Source organism: Arachis ipaensis, chromosome B3 (assembly GCF_059453495.1).
Source record: "Arachis ipaensis isolate K30076 ecotype BB chromosome B3, ASM5945349v1, whole genome shotgun sequence".
Classification (NCBI taxonomy): domain Eukaryota; kingdom Viridiplantae; phylum Streptophyta; class Magnoliopsida; order Fabales; family Fabaceae; genus Arachis; species Arachis ipaensis.
In genome coordinates this window covers 40,884,249-40,890,469 of record NC_142438.1, presented here as the reverse complement: position 1 = coordinate 40,890,469, position 6,221 = coordinate 40,884,249, and the positions used below count along the sequence as shown (strand labels likewise).

The 6,221-nt window shown below is 38.8% G+C and overlaps 1 pseudogene; it reads left to right on the top strand.

The window, feature by feature from the left end:
• Positions 1-1,569: 1,569 nt before the first annotated feature.
• LOC148570390 (uncharacterized) lies at positions 1,570-5,328 on the top strand (annotated as a pseudogene).
• The last annotated feature ends 893 nt before the right edge of the window (positions 5,329-6,221 follow it).

Genomic DNA, 6,221 nt, shown 5'->3' with positions numbered 1-6,221 from the left:
ACTTTTATGCTTTTGATTTGGATATTGAGAAGAGTCACTACCTCCGTTGAAGTTTTCATTATTCTAGTTTGTTTCCTTATTCCCTTACTCTTTTAATCGCCCATTAACCCTGTTCAGATACGTATGCTTATGGTTTTGGGATTTATTAATGCAAAGAACTCTTTTTATCTTTAATTAATTTTTAGTTATTATTTTATTTAGTTTATCATGTCTTCTTTTTATTCCCTTTATATGTTTGTGAAGGCTGTATTCATGTCAATGGAGTAGACTCCCAACTTGACTTGGGAGTTGATTAAAAGGAGACCCTTGATTTGGAATACTCAAGTGTCAACTCGTTGGGAGACGACCTGGGATTTCTAATCCCAATATTTTTATTCTTAATTTGTGACAACCCTTTTAAATTGATAAGCAGAATTTTCGTCGGCTAAGAAATGTACTTGCAACGCTGTTTTCTCTATAAATTCTTAATCGGCAATTTTTTGCCCGTTCAACAGACTTCAGAATTTCTATGAGGGCTTGACTCTAAAAGCTCAAGAGTCCCTGGATTACTCTGTAGGAGGTTCACTACAGCTAATGAAGACAGTTGAAGAAGCTCAGAATCTCATAGACACTGTGACCAACAATCAATACTTCTATACTCATCAAAGGCAATGCTAACCAGCTCCAAAGAAAGGTGTATTAGAGCTTGAAGGTGTAGACACCATATTGGAACAAAAAAAATTGATGCACCAACAAATCCAACAGGAAATGGAGACGATGGCAAAGAGAATAGATGGACTTTAAGTGGCCGCAGTAAACACAGCAAGTCAACCTTCAAATAGATGGAGCCAAAGTGAAGAAACTTTTGAGAAATGAAACTATGAGCAGCAACCAGAGCAAGTCCAGTACATGTATAACACCTCAAGCTCTTCTCAGAATGACTTCCATGGGGATACATACAATCCATCATGGAGGAATCATCCCAACTTGAGGTGGGGTGATAATCAGAATTCATGGCAGAAGAACCACAATTTCAACAACTCCCGCAACACAAACAACCAAAATTATTCATCCAATAACACTAAACAATACAAAAAACCACAAAACTCATATCAGCAACCCCACAACAATTCACAAGTTCACCAAAATAACTTCTCTACACCACCATTTAACTCACAAAACAACCACCTCCCAAATAACTTCCAGCAACAACAATCATGCTCCAATATACCACCCATTGACCATCAGGAAACAAGGATCTCAGCTTTTGAAGCAACCTTACAAGCACTTGCTCAGACTACACAAATTCTAGCCAAAGGGCAAGAGCGACAAGAGGCCACGATGAGAAATCTAGAAAGACAAATTGGACAATTGTCCAAACAGCCAGCTGAAAGACCAACCAACATTTTTGCAAGTGATACCATTCCAAATTCCAAAGAATAATGCAAGGCAATCCAATTAAGGAGTGGGAAGACTTTGGAGAACACCAAGGTTGCTAGCAAGGAACCAACAGAGGCAGAGAAGAGTGACCAGGAAAAGCTCAAGAAGAAGGAGGAAGAGCCACAAGCTCCAAGGAAGGGAAAGCAAGTCATGGAAGAGCATCCACAAGAACAGAGGAAGGAGGTGAAATCTTACATTCCTCCTCTGCCATACCCTCAAAGGTTGCAAAAAGAGATCAAAGACCAACAGTTTTCCAAGTTCTTGGAAGTTTTCAAGAAGCTGGAAATCAACTTACCACTTGCTGAAGCTTTAGAGCAAATTCCATTGTATGCTAAATTTCTCAAGGAACTCATCAATAAGAAGAGAAGCTGGAATGAAAAGGAGACTGTGATTTTGACCCAAGAGTGCAGTGCAGTGATTCAAAGAGGCATTTCACCAAAACTCAAAGACCCAGGGAGCTTCATCATATCATGCACCATAGGCAACATAACTTTGGAAAGAGCTCTCTGTAATTTAGGTGCCAGCATCAACTTGATGCCTCTCTCAATGATGAAAAAGCTTGCAATAGAGGAAGTCAAACCCACCAGAATATCACTTCAAATGGCGGATAGATCACTCAAAATACCCAATGGAGTTGTGGAGAACTTATTGGTGAAGGTTGGAGAGTTCATCTTCCCTACCGATTTTGTCATTTTAGACATGGAAGAAGAAGGACACAACTCAATTATCTTGGGTAGACCTTTCTTAGCAACAGCAAGAGCTATCATTGATGTGAAAAAAAGGGAGATGATCCTCGGGGTGCACGATGAGCAAATGATCATCAATGTCTTTAAAGCAATGCAGTACCCCCCTGAAAAAGAAAAGCATATGAGAGTGGAGATAATTGAAGATATAGTGGAAGAAGTGCTTGAAACAAGTATTCTTAAGGAACAAGAAGAAGAAATAGAAATAGCACGAAATGTCTCAGAAGAACAAGTGACTGAAATCTCTTTTGAAGGCAAGACAGAGGAGGTGCCAAAACAAGAGTTGAAGCCCCTCCCCCCTCATCTCAAATATGCATACCTTGGTGAAGAGGATAGTCTTCCAGTAATCATCAATTCATCCTTGAGCACACAAGATGAAGCCAAACTGATTGAGGTGTTGAAGACTCACAAGACAGCTCTAGGATGGACAATTGATGACATCAAGGGCATAAGCCCTACTATTTGCATGCATAAGATCCTACTAGAAGAGGATTCAAGACCTGTGGTACAACCCCAAAGAAGGCTTAACCCAACCATGAAGGAAGTGGTTCAAAAAGAAGTGATAAAACTGTGGAATGCTGGAATCATACACCCAATCTCTGACAGCTCTTGGGTAAGCCCAGTTCAAGTGGTGCCAAAGAAAGGTGGCATGACTATCATCTTTAATGAGAAGAATAAACTCATTCCCACAAGGACAGTGACAGGATGGAGAATGTGTATTGACTATAGAAGACTGAATGATGCCACAAGGAAGGATCACTTCCCTCTTCCCTTCATTGATCAGATGCTGAAAAGATTGGCTGGCCATGCTTACTACTGCTTCTTGGATGGTTGCTCTGAATACAATCAGATATTGGTGGACCCCAAGGATCAAGAGAAGACCTCCTTCACATGTCCATTCGGAGTCTTTGCCTATAGAAGGATGCCCTTTTGGCTATGCAATGCCCCTGCTACCTTTCAAAGGTGTATGCTTTCCATAGTTTTTGAGATGGTAGAAAAATTATTAGAAGTTTTTATGGATGATTTTTCTGTCTTTGGTAATTCCTTTGATACTTGCTTACATCATTTAACTCTTGTCTTGAAAAGATGCCAAGAAACTAATCTGGTCTTAAATTAGAAAAATGCCATTTCATAGTTCCTGAAGGGATAGTTCTTGGGCATAAGGTTTCAAGCAAAGGTATAGAAGTTGATAAAGCTAAGATAGAGATTATAGAAAAGCTTCCTATACCAGTCAATGTAAAAGCAGTGAGAAGTTTTTTTGGGCATGCTAGTTTTTATAGAATATTCATCAAAGACTTTTCAAAATTAGCCAAAACTACTGAGCAATTTGCTAATGGTTGACAATCCTTTTATATTTGATGATAATTGCAAGCATGCCTTTGAAACCTTGAAAAAGAAACTCACTACAGCATCAATCATCACACCCCTAGAGTGGGGACTTCCTTTTGAACTTATGTGTGATGCAAGTGATGTTGCAATTGGTGCTGTATTGGGACAAAAAAAAGACAAGCTGCATCATGTTATATACTATGCAAGCAAAGTGTTAAATGAGGCAGAAAAGAATTATACCACTACAGAGAAAGAGCTCTTGGCAATTGTATATACATTTGACAAATTTAGACAATACTTGATTGGTTCAAAAGTTGTAGTATATACTGATCATGCTGCTCTCAAGTATCTCATGTCTAAACAGGATGCAAAGCCAAGACTTATTAGGTGGGTGCTTCTGCTACAAGAATTTGACATTGAAGTGAGAGATAGGAAAAGAAGTGAGAACCAAGTTGTAGATCATTTGTCAAGATTACCACAAGAGATCAATCAAGATACACCACAACCAGTGAATGAGAAGTTCCCAGGTGAACATCTTCTTCAAGTCTAACAAGCACCTTGGTTTGCTGATTTTGCAAACTACAAGGTTGGAAGGAAGATTTTTCAAGAGTTCATCAGACAACAAGTGAAGAAGCTGCTTAATGAAGCCAAGAAATTCTTGTGGGACGAGCCTTTCTTGTTCAAGAGGTGTCCAAATGGGATGATTAGAAGGTGTATCCCTGAAAATGAGATGAGAGACATACTGTGGCACTGTCATGGTTCAGCTTATGGTGGACACTTTGGGCCAGAAAGAACAGCTGCTAAAGTGCTTCAAAGTGGATTCTATTAGCCAACCATATTCAAAGATGCTAGAGAATTTGTGCACCAATGCAATGAATGTCAAAGAGTTGGAGGGCTAACAATGAGAAATGAAATGCCTCAAAACTTCATTTTGGAAGTGGAACTGTTTGATCTCTGGGGTATAGATTTTATGGGGCCCTTTCCTCCATCATATTCCTTCAAATACATTCTGGTAGCAGTGAAATATGTCTCCAAATGGGTAGAATCCATAGCAACAACTACCTGTGATGCACCAATTGTCCTTAAATTTCTTAAGAGACACATCTTCACCAGATATGGGGTGCCTAAAGGCCTTATTAGTGATGGTGGCAGACACTTTTGTAATAAACACATGGAAAAATTGCTCCACAAATATGGGATAATTCATAAAGTGGCAACACCATACCACCCTCAAACTAATAGGCAGGCTGAACTGGCAAATAGGGAACTAAAGAGAATCTTGGAGAAGACAGTTGGGATCACTAGAAAAGACTGGGCAAGAAAATTGAATGATACTTTATGGGCATATAGAATAGCATTCAAAGCTCCAATTGGAAAGTCACCTTTTCAGCTAATCTATGGCAAATCCTGTCACCTTCCTGTGGAGCTCGAACATAAAGCTTTCTGGGCCACTAAGCTCCTCAATCTTGACTCTCAAGTAGCAGGAGAGAAAAGGCTATTGCAACTCAATGAACTGGATGAATTCAGATTGGAAGCTTATGAGAATGCTAAAATATACAAGGAGAGAGCTAAAAGGTGGCATGACAAGAAAATTTCAAAAAGAAAATTTGAACCAGGACAGTAAGTACTCTTATATAATTCCAGGCTTAAGATTTTTTCTGGCAAACTCAAGTCCAAATGGACTGGCCCTTACTTGGTGACTAAGGTTTCCCCACATGGAAGCCTTGGGCTTATGAATGAAGCTACAAAAGACACATTCACAGCAAATGGTCACAGAGCTAAGCATTACTTGGGAGTGCCTTGGAACAAGGAGGAGAGTATTCATGAGCTGAGTTGAACAAGAATGGAGAATGTCAAGCTAATAACATTAAAAGAGCGCTTGTTGGGAGGCAACCCAACTAGAGGTAGTTTTCTTTTCCTAGCTATTTTAATAAAAGGGTTAAGTAGATTTATCTGTATTGTAAGGAGCTTAGTTTTGTGTTGCACACCAAAACAATTCAAGGGTAAATGTAAGATGCTAAGTTTGGTGTTCCACCAAGAATTTCATGAAAAACACATTTCAACCCTCTGCATAAATGGTCACTGGCTCCAAGCAATCAGAAAAACTACTCAACCATTGTCTGCTTTCTAGTTTATAGTTTGTTTTATTTAATAAAAGCACAAGGTTTCATGTATGTGATTAATCTGCTGCATAAGAGACATTGGCAAAGAACTAAGTTTGGTGTTCACACACCAAAGTAAGTTCAAAAGCCTGCAAACATTCATGCATGCTAACCATTTTTCAAGTGCTTGGGGGACAAGCAACTTCCACTATCAGTGCAGAAAATCATTCAACTTCTTGAAAGTACTATACATCACCAGCAAGGAAAGCACAAAAGATGAGAAGGATGATGAAGGACTAAGCAAGAAGATGCCAAAAGGTTGTATTGTTACTCAACTATTTATTCTTTGAAGTACTTTAGTTGGAAGTTTAAATGCACCCCTACTGAGTAGTTTTGATTAGTTTAAGTAGTCTACATTATGTTTATTTACTGCCTTTTCATTTTTCAATTAAGTGATCTAGCCGAAGTATATACTTCATTCACATTTGCTTGAATTTATGTTTTGTCCCTTTGCATAAATAAAAGACAAGGATTGAAATAGAAAGTAAAAGTGTCCAATTTAATAGGAATGAGAATAAAGTTCAGTGGTGGTATGTGCTAGAGTGTTCAAGCAAGCTTACTAATAAAG